General features: G+C 42.3%; 1 long non-coding RNA gene across 1 annotated transcript; it reads right to left on the bottom strand.

Annotated features, from left to right (window-relative positions):
- Positions 1–210: 210 nt before the first annotated feature.
- LOC105525042 lies at positions 211–5,307 on the bottom strand. The gene is made up of 2 exons (XR_001003852.1): positions 3,270–5,307; positions 211–428 (listed from the first exon to the last, which is right to left on the bottom strand). It is a non-coding gene; the product is annotated as an uncharacterized LOC105525042 (long non-coding RNA).
- Positions 5,308–11,048: the final 5,741 nt, after the last annotated feature.

Raw genomic sequence — 11,048 nt, 5'->3', positions numbered from 1 at the left:
ACAATAAATTAGAGGACACTGTAATGAACAGAAGGACTTCTGGTGATGGTTCTAGAAGGAAACTTGATTTTCTTAGAGGAGTAAAAATGTAGGTTTGCTATTTGAGTTCTTTTGCATGTGTGCTGAACTTGGGATACTCTAAATGTTCATGTGGGGCATTATTCTAAATAAACAATAGGCAAGATGATTATCCAAAGAACAGACAATTTGGACAAATGAAGCCAGCTTTAAGTAACTAAGGAAGTCATTAGGTTGTGCATATCAGTCAATGACAGTCTTATCCTATCCACCCAGCTGAAGATGTTTTACCCATGTTGCAGCTCATGGAAGCAGCCAGGTAGAAGTGCACTGTCTCTTTGAAGGGCAAGGGATTCCTGACACCAGACACCAATCATTCCTCCAACAACCTCTTCCTCTCACTCACATACCTACATGGGCCATGAAAGTAACGTGAATGAGTGAAATGGGATAGGGTCAGGGGAAAAACAGCATAAACACAATGACAACAACTGCTATTGTTGAAACCACTATTCAACCTTCATGTTGAGGACACAGTAGGGAGTAGTGGGGTCCACACTGGACTAGCAAGGAATCAGCTCCAACTCATCATTGCCAGTGCAAGTAAAGTGTTGCCAGAGTTTTCCAACCTCTCAGCAAAAGCCTAAGTCCAGATAATGATGTGAAACCTTCTGGATTTTAACTGTTATCAACGAATTCAATCACCCCCACCACCAGCCCACCAAAACATTGGATGGGCTAAATAAACAGGTCTGCAGTCTGAATCCAGCCTGCTGCTTGCCAGTTTGCAACCTCTACTCCAACCACTAGTGTTTCCATAAGCACTGAAGTTTTCCTGGTTTCCATTTTCTAATGTGGGAACAGATCTACCCAGCCAGGATGAAGGGGAAAGAGTGCACCAGATTAAATTAGGAGGGGCCTTGGACTCTAATGTAGTTCAATCCTCCTCATTTTGTTAATGAGAAAAGTGGAGCCCAGAGAAATTGCATGAACTGCCAACAGCAGGATGAGTTCATTGGTGAACTGTGGGCTACAACATATCAGCATTACCCAACATTGCTCCCAAGTGACATCCCTCACTAAGTTTCACAGGACAAGTGAATCAGGGAGCTGAGGCATTTCTGCGGTGGGGTGGGGAGGCTGCTAAGCCCAGAAGTTTCCAGGTAATGAGCAAAGCAATGAACAAAGACACTGTGATCAAGATTCTGGGCAATTTGCTGTGAGGAACACAAATAAATAAGGCCTATTCCAGCTCTTCTAGAAAATTTAAGCTGGTGATTTGAACAAAGGCTTGAGTGTTAAAAGATCTGGTCCTTCCTCCTGGGTTTCTGTTGAGTAATGTTGAGTCTAAATAGAGGCGCTTCAGTCCACCTGAGAAAAAGATACATTGCAACAGTGAAGTCACTTTTGCAGCTATGCACTGCACCTGTCTTCAGTTTCCCTCTCTAAGTGCTGTGCAAATGTTAATTAAACATAGATTATTTGAGAAGTGCTTTCAGCGTTTGAACTCAACTGGGCTGCATCAGATGATGATATTAATATCATTCCCCTGTTGGCAGAATGCTGTTTTTTAAAATAAAAACTCTTTTCTTTTTACAGTTTTTGCCATACAGACAATTTATTTTGCCCATCCTCTGGCTATTTCACCTTTTGTGTCATCATTTTCATGAGACAAGTGAAAATAATATTTCTCTTATGCTCCAAAGAGCCAAATCCCTTTTTCTAGCTTGATCCGAAGAAGGCCAGTTGGAGCAGTAATGGGAAAACGCCTGATGTACAGTTCAAGTGCAAATCCTCAGGGAGAAATAATGCATCTCTCTGGGGAAAAAAATAGCTTATACTTATGAGGTAGGAGATTTTCAATTTATAAAGGTTTCCTATTTCTTTCAATTGCCAGGATAACTGCATTCCAAAAAGGTTGGGCTTCTCCCGTATAAGACAGAACTGCTCTCTTAGATCTGGGATGTAGATTTAAAAATGATGAGTGATAAGCATCCTTCTCCATGCCCTGGACCACTGCCCTGGGGGTTTTAAAGCAGTGCAGATCATAGGGTTAAAATCCATTACCCAGAGAGATGGAAAAGTTCCTCTCAGTGATTTCTTCCCCCATCACTGCTCTCAGGCCTGAATTCCAAATTGATTTCCTTAATAACTATTAAAAATCTTTTTAATTAAACCAGGCATCCTCTTCCTTGGCAAACTTTTCTTGATGACATCTCTGGTTAATTAAAGGTTTAAGCTGCAAAGACGTATTACATAAGAACAAGGGAAGCTGCTTTATGGTGTGCTGGTGAAGGATCCTGCTGATTCCTGCTGCAGAAAAGAAGGCTATGCCAGAGAGCTGCTCTTGTTTTCCTTTACAGCATTTCCTTTCTTTTAGAGGCCCCAGAAAGTGTTAATTCATAATAATAAAAATGGTTTGGTGAGTGGGGGTTAATTTTTCTGTTTCCTGAGGTTCAGTTTCTCCTTTCATGCTTGCCTGGTAAGCGTTCATCGAGTGCTCTTCATTAAAAAACATCACTCATTTTTATCACGATTCACTGATGCTGACAAAACATTTTTACCTTTTCATCCAAAATTCCTGAGGTAGTTGATACATTTGGTAATCAAAGAACAACGAATAAAAACCTCTTTTCACCCATCAATAACATGCAGCCACCTCTATAACAGAATGTACCAGGTTCTAACAAGAAGGAAAAATCATATTATATATATAGATATCTATATATAATATGATTTTGCTCATATACATATATATATATTTGTTGTCACTGTTGTAAATTGCCCTAATTCATTTACCTTTTTCTTTTTCCTGGTTCATTTTTTTCTACCAGGACCCCTATTTTAAAATGGTAGAACAGAGTATGGTGTATAGAATGTAACTATGGAATAGAACTTTTCCTCATGAAAAGCTAAGTATCTCTTAAATTGGGAACCAAATCCATGACCTTGACTTTGTTGTCATCATAGTTTAAAACACTGGGTCTCAAACCTAGATATACATTAGAATTAGCTCTTGTTATTGCTAAGAGTCACATGCCACTGCCTCACCCTAAGCCTGCTGAAATTTTATGGATGATGTCTCTAGGCACCCAAGTTTGGGAACCACTGATCTAATCAATACCTTCAAGTCCAATCAGTTCCACCTGTAGGCCTCCCTGGAAATGGGAAAGATGGCGTACTGTTTCAATATAACAGACTAACAGACAAATCAGACTGTCAAAACAAAGCAAGGGAAAATAGAACCTCACCACTATTTCAGAGGAAAAGTGGCTCCAGTTCTGATGAGACACCAAGGAGGAAATTTGAAAGATTTCCTTTTATTTTCTTCTTAATCTGGAACCAGGAGCATAGACAATCCCATGTCATAATCAGTCACCTGGAGAGACCACTCACAGACTGTCATTGGTCACCTGTTCTACAGCTCTACATCAGTGGTTCTCAAAACATTAGAGAGAATCAGAGTCATTGGAAGAATTTATTTTATAGGCCACTTTATTATAAAAATTTTCAAATATATAGAAAAATAGAACAATAGTATATTCGACACCCACACATGTAATATACCTAGATTCAAAAAATGTTAATGTTTTGCCATATATGTATGTGCCCACATATGCATGGGTTTATAATTGCTGAACCATTAAAAGGTAAATACAGATGTCATAATATATAACACTTAAATAATAACCCTAAACAACCCAGAAGTACTTCAGCATGCATTCCCAAAATTAATAACATCTGCCAACATAATCACAGCACCATTATCACACCTAAATGAATTTAAAATAATGTCCTATGATCATATAACACCAATTTTTAAGAAACTTAAAAAGGCAAAACAAAATAAAACAGCAAAGCTTCCAGAGTCAGATTCCTAAAATCTTTGATCCAGTTAGGTGATGCTTCGCGAAACGCTACTGTACATGACTGACTAATGAAGAACGTGTCTTTCTAGTAACTGAAAAGAAGTTCATTTTTTTGTGTGTGCTTGAAAATTGCTTGGCTATTTGCATGGTACTTAACAGTCACAATTTTATTAGATGCCCTTAGCGATGCTACCCTAAGGGAGACAGAGTGATGATAAAACTGGGGCCCAGGGTTATTGAGATCAGCCCAGGTTTTCTAGGTAGCTAGCAGTGGTGGCGGGATTCCAACGTTGGCGTAATGGAAGGAACACCAGGCTGGGAGTCTGAAACCGGAATTCTGGTTTTCTCTGTGCTCCCAACTCTGCCTATGTAACTTGGGGCATTGGACCAAACCTCTCTGGACTTTCATGTCTTCTTCTAAAAAGTGAAGAACTAAATCAGTGGTCTCCAAGAGACTTTCTATCTGGATCTTTCTTTCATTCAATACATTTCTGACTTCTTTACTAAAACTCTTCATTCATCTCCATTTGGCCCTGTAGCAAATTTGTACAGGGGCTTATCAAGTCATAAAGGAAATACCCAATATTAGAATGTTGGTGAGAAACACATGAATTTGACAAAAATCTTACCACTTGCTATGGGCAAGCACAGCAGAATGCTGAGCATCTGCCTGTGATGCTTGCTGTCTTCAAGCAGCCCATTAGAGAAAAGAGTGAGTCCCTACAGAGATACAGGAGCCCAGGCCTCCTCTTCCTCACTCCCTTAAAAGAAAACTGCAAAAATCAAAGAGCACATCCCTGGCAAAGTCAACAACTCCTAAACGTAAAGGATAAGTTCCATTAACTACTCCCATTTCATTTCACAGGTGATCCCTGCTTCCCTAGCCTTCCCTGTATTACAAGAGCTCAGTGTTTCCCTAAACCTTTACCAGGTCCACTGACATCTCCCAGCACTGGTCCACCACAGACCGGGGGGCTGGTGGGTGAGGACCAGAGCTGTTTAAAATTATTCCCTTGGGGAGACTTTCATTTGAGATGTATTGTGTGAACTTTTTACAACCAGAACATAGTCATGCATTCCTTGTGTGATTAAAAATAAATAATTAAAACCCTTGATGGCTGATGGGTTTTTCTTTGGACTCTCAAACACAAAGTAATCTCCAGGGTGCAGCAAATGACCCTGCAGTTTTCACTAGTGTGTGGGGTGTGTGTGTGACAGAGAGAGAGACAGACACACACACACACACACAGAGAGGGGGGGGGGGAATTCGGGGCAGAGAGGTGGTATGAGATCCCATTTATAGAAACTGAATGGAAATGGCCCATTGATGCTAATACAGCAACAATAATAATGTGTAAGCCCTTAGATATAGATCATGTTTATATTAAGAGGCAATATGAAAACTAAGGTTAGAAAATCATGGTAGAAACTGGGCCAGTAGTTCAAAGTGTGAAAGAAAGATGTGGAGTAAAGAACCAACTGTCCTACTTCATATTATCTCTCTCTCTCCTTTCTCTATGTATCTCTCCTTTCTCCTGGCCTCTCATGACCTCTTTTATATCGTCTCTCCCTACCAGACATGGAACCCCCTCATAACTTCACTCATGACACGCCCCTGCCACAGGTTCTCTGAGACAATAACGGTGCTCATTGAACAGGTTCCTTCTTCAAAAGTCCTCTTTTCTCACTAGGAAGTTCACCATTACCAGCTGACTGTCTTTGTCCTTTAGGGACAGAACTTGCCAGCAGTCAAGGTGATCACCTGAGACAAAGCACAGCAGTCTTGCAGAGGGGAGTTAAGATCCAGAACTTTCTCTCCACGAACGAGTCACACTCCCTAGGGAGGAACCCTCATCATGGAGAGCAGATCAGGCTGTGACCTTACAGATCACCTGGCTGATGCCCTGATTCTCCAGCCTGCCCTCAGGAGGTCTCTGGGTGGTCTGGCTTCAGTAACATCTCCCCACTCCTGGGCAGGATCAGCTGAGATGGTCACTGTCCCTCGAAACAATGGATCTGGAAAGGACATGTTTGAAAACCTCAGGACTGAATAAAAGGCATTCAGAACAACAAAGGTAAAGAGGGGCCAGGCAACGCCAGGAAAAGCGGTGCTGAACACAGTGTGGAGTCAGCTCAGCTCATAAGGACTAGAGTCAGAGGCTAGTGTTCTGATCCCAACTCTGCTATCAACTGACAGCAGACTTTTGCCAAACGACTGAATCTTTCTGGCCCCAGTTTCCCCAGTTTGGAGTTGGCCAGAGAGACCTCATTTTCTTTTCTTTTCTTTTTTTTTTGAGACGGAATCTCACTGTCACCCAGGCTGGAGTGCAGTGGCCGGATCCCAGCTCACTGCAACCTCCGCCTCCCAGGTTTACGCCATTCTCCTGCCTCAGCCTCCCGAGTAGCTGGGACTACAGGCGCCTGCCACCTCGCCCGGCTACTTTTTTGTATTTTTTTTTTAGTAGAGATGGGGTATCACCATGTTAGCCAGGTTGGTCTCGATCTCCTGACCTCGTGATCTGCCCGTCTCAGCCTCCCAAAGTGCTGGGATTACAGGCTTGAGCCACCACGTCCGGCCAAGACCTCATTTTCTACCCTGGGATTTGCTACTCATTAATTGTGTGACTTGAACATATTGTGTAACCTTTCTAGTCTCAGTTTCATCATCTGGCATTAAGAGTATCTTTTTTGCAGGGTTGTTGTCAGGCTTTAGAGATAATGTATACAAAGCACCTGGTACCGAAGGTAATCAATAAACTAGTCATCCATTACTGTTGCTCAGGACTATGTGATGAAGGTGAAGCTATCACTTGCAGGGCAACCATCACATCACGTCTTTTGCACCTTTATACCCTCACATCTTAGTTACAATGTTGGGCATATTGAAAATGCTCAACACTATGGTTTTTCAACAACATCTTAAAAAGTGAGCATTGCCTTCCACTTTGGGACCCCTGCAAGAGGAAACATGAAGTGGGCTCTGGAAATAGAGCACCAAACCCACCCCTCACTGACTATGTCACTGCTGCAGCTCTGGTGGGCATGTGACTTTTGTTTGGCTGCCTCCATCTGAGCCACTTTCTATCTTGGGGGAATTTCCCCACTTTGATGAGAGACTGAAACAGCCTTTGCCAACAGAGTTGAAAAATACCAGCTACTTCCTTTCCTAGCCTTCCTTGCGGCTAAAGCCCAGATTTACACTCTGCCAATCAAGCCTTGGCACCAAACTTTTTACCTTAGAGCTGGTGAGACAAAAGAGAAGTGGGACTGGTGACAGAGTAAAGGTCTAATTCCTGGTGCAAAAGAAGCACAGTGTTGGCAGCAAGAGGAGAAGCAGTCCAGCGGAGTTCCGGAATAGAAGTGGCAGTGCTGCAGATACTGGCGTGCAGTTCTCTATGAGAGTAGCTGTGGTTCCCTCATCACACCAGTTCAGCTGTCCGGTATTAGGATCCCCTCTGGAAGCTTAGCCCTGGTTCTCTGTGAGCACCCCAAAATCTTTTTAATATTCTGTTCCTGCTTTACCAGCCAGACACATCTTCAATTGTTTGCAAATCAACATTTTTTTTTTCAAGACAGAGTCTCACTCTGTCACCCAGACTGGGGTGCAGTAGGGTGATCTTGGCTCATTGCAACCTCCGCCTCCCAGGTTCAAGCAATTCTCCTGCCTCAGCCTTCTGAGTAGCTGGGATTACAGGCACCAGCCACCACGTCTGGCTAATTTTTGTATTTTTAGTAGAGACAAGGTTTCACCATGTTGACCAGGCTGGTCTCAAACTCCTGACCTCATGATCTGCCCGTCTCAGCCTCCCAAAGTGCTGAGATTATAGGCGTGAGCCACCGCGCCCAGCTGCAAATCAGCATTTTTTTTTTTATTCATCAAGGTACCGAATCTCTCTGAAGCTCAGTTTCCTTATCTTTAGAAAGGGGTAAATTCTTTGGGCATAGGAGATAACATATGTCAAGTGTCTGGCACCAGGGTACTCAATACATATTATTTCCCTTGAACACAAGTGCAGCAGCAGTCATAACGCCCAACTACACTGCTGCATATATTCCTTGCTGACATTTGAGTACATGTGTGCCTCAAGGATCCATGTAATTCTAGAGAGTTCCCATTTTATTGGTTGGTTTTTTAGTTATAGTGAGATCAGAAGGCCAGAAATAGATCAGACCCCAGGTTTACATGTAGAATCGTCCAGAAACATCAACGAGTAATCTGCATAAACTGAATCCAAGAGGGGGACCAGCTCTGGCCTTCAATTCAAAAAATCACAGCTCACCTCTCCACATTTCCCTGAACCCTCCAGCCAAAACAGAATGACCCTGGCACAAATAAATGCTCTTTTAATGCTTTCAAGAATATAATTCTTTCCAGTTTCGAGATTTGTTAACACTGGAATAAGAAACAGCTGCAGAGTTATTATCTCTTGGCATCTCTTTGGCTCCCAAACTGGGTTTTGCCCTTGTGAAGGCCCCTGGGCTGCAAGGATATTGCCATCGGGTGGTCGTGAAGAGTCACACTCTCTGACTAGGGAGCCTGGGCCGGAATTCTAGGTAGTTCATAGCTAACTGCTGTAGACTCACCTTCTGGATTTAGAAATGGAATCTGTTAGCTGCAAAAAAAGGAAAAACCCTCAAACTGGCTTATGCTAAAAGGGACAATTCATTAGATGCATGACAGAGTATCTTACAGTACCCAAGGGCAGTAGGATGGCCAGATCTTGAGATTTCCTGTCTCCATTTCTCTAGGACTACGTGAAGCTTGTCCCTAATCTTCTCAGCCACCCGCTTCACTCTTTCCCCTGGATGTCCACATGGATTACTCTCCTCTTTCACCTTCCTGCCCTCTTTATCTGAAATAGCAGCCTCTCAATCCCATCAATCTCTATTGCCTTAGCAGCTTTATTTTCCTTCGTAGCACTTATTATTGCCTGAGCATATAATATGTTTATTTATATTTCTTGTCTCTCCTTTGCCTCACTAGCATGTAAATTCCATGAGGAAAGGAACTTTGTTCTATTCACTATTATATCATCTGTGCCCAGAAGAGGGTATGGCTTATAGAAGGGATTCAGTAAAACTTTTGAATAAGGAATGAATGAATGAATGAATGAATTCTCCTTATTTCTAGTCTTGTTCTCTGTTTCTGGGTTCTCATGGAAAAAAAAATGGCTGCCTAATACCAAGTCTCTGTGACTTCCTTTCTCACCTTATCCAAGGTTTCAATACTAACTAATTTACTTTTTTAGTGAACAGTCTTGAAGACAGAAAGTATCTGATTGGCTTAGTGCAGCCTACAAAAGAATTCCTTTGGAGTCCACCAGAAAACTTATGGTTCAAGAACAAGGCTCAAAGCACTTTTTGTGCTTTGACAGCCAGGACTATGGGAAAAATAATTTGCCTCCTTAAGTGAAAAAACCATTATGTAGTTTATTTTTTGTATAAAATAAACTTAATAAACCATCAATAATCTTTGAAAAACCTGGACAATCACAAATTATTTTTGTTATAACACACATATACACACAATTAAACAAAAAAAAATTATACAAAACATACATGTCTGTGTCTTTCTTCCTGAATTCCCAACTGTTTCCATCAAAGCCCTTCTAAGTGGATCTTTTCAGGATCCCTGATTAGAAGGCTAGCCTCTACAAGGGGTCTGAACCCTAACTCTGCACTTGAGCCTTACCTGTGATTGACTCTTGATGCTGTGATTTCCTTTCTTCTGAAGCCAACATTCCAGTATTTAGCTGCTGGTCTTCTGGTTGATTATAAGATGAACTATTTTCATCCATCACTGCCTCCACACCCATTATCTGTGTTTTTTCCCAGTCAGCTTTAAAATGGGACAAAGAGTTTTCTGTAAAACTCTGCGTTTCTCTTTGACCCATTCCTCACCAAGAAGCAAATTATTCTAATCAGTTTTCTCTTCTGTTAAGCTAAGGTTGGGTGCAATCACTGTTGCATTAATTAATTAACAGACTATTGGTCTGGTTGCCCTGGCAATGCCCACCAAAGCAGCAGAACCTTTCCAACAGGAGAGCACATCAAGCAGTCAATTAACTGTTTTCTTCACATGTAGAAGTCAAGTGCACAGAGCACCTGCTACAGAAATGGGCTCCCAGGGGATGCTTAGGAAACACTTGCTGACTGGCTGACAACATGTAGGCCGACAAAGTGGGTGCTGAGTCTGCAGTCTTGAACATCTGAAGGCGTTTAGAGCTGGTGACTGAGACACTGTCCAAGGGGAATAGCAGCCAGTGTGATTTTACAAGAGCCTCAGTGTGGTACCAATCCCTTACAAATAATCTAGAAAAGCATGGAAAGGGGGCCTACAAACCCTTAGGTAAGGCCAGGCTGCCATGGGGAGGAAAACCAAATGAATTCATTTCCTGGTCATTTCCACTACCACCTCCCAAGGCCACAAAGAAGAGTCTCCATTTGGGACCTTGGTGTTGGGGGCTCCATCATAGCATTGTTCCTCCATTGCAGGGCATTAGCCTGACTCACACTAGGTCAGATGTCCAATCAGGAGAATCTCCCCAAGTCAAGTATGAGTAATAGAGAATGCCACTGTATATACACACAAGAACTAGCTTTCAGCTTACTTACAGATGAGCATGATATTTCCAGTTCATTTCTTCCAAGGCTGTGTTCTTGGTTCCTTTGGGAAAGTTGGGTCTTCTCAGGCACATCCCCAGTTCAGGATGAAATGGTTTGCCCCATTGCATGTTCAATCACCAACTGCTTCTCAAATTTCTTTTGAATATAGAGAACAGAGAGAGAGATACACTTAAGCTAAGCTAGCCCACTTAAACAAGAGTTTATTGAACAGATACAGAACTCACAGTTATTTGACCCAGTCAGGCAGGCCTCTTGGAAACAGAATCCAAGAAATTGGCAGGTACAGGGCCCAAGCCGCTGTTATCCCTGATGCAAACAGTCCTGCATTTCTGCCTCTCTCTGTCCTGGGCTATCTTCTCTCTGTAGATCTGTTTCCTCACCCCTCATTTCTGCTCCCATAACTTCAGCTTGGGCTTGCCTTAGAGCCAATTCTGGCCCCATTTCTATATATGCCTTAGGCTCAGATTCTGATAAATAACTCTCCTAATCCCTCACTCTTCCAATGTCAGATTTTAAGAGAAGAATCTGGATGGC

Source organism: Colobus angolensis, unplaced genomic scaffold (genome assembly GCF_000951035.1).
Source record: "Colobus angolensis palliatus isolate OR3802 unplaced genomic scaffold, Cang.pa_1.0 Scaffold515, whole genome shotgun sequence".
Taxonomy (NCBI): Eukaryota; Metazoa; Chordata; class Mammalia; order Primates; family Cercopithecidae; genus Colobus; species Colobus angolensis.
Note: the sequence above shows the minus strand (reverse complement) of the source record. Positions and strands in the feature narration are given on the sequence as shown.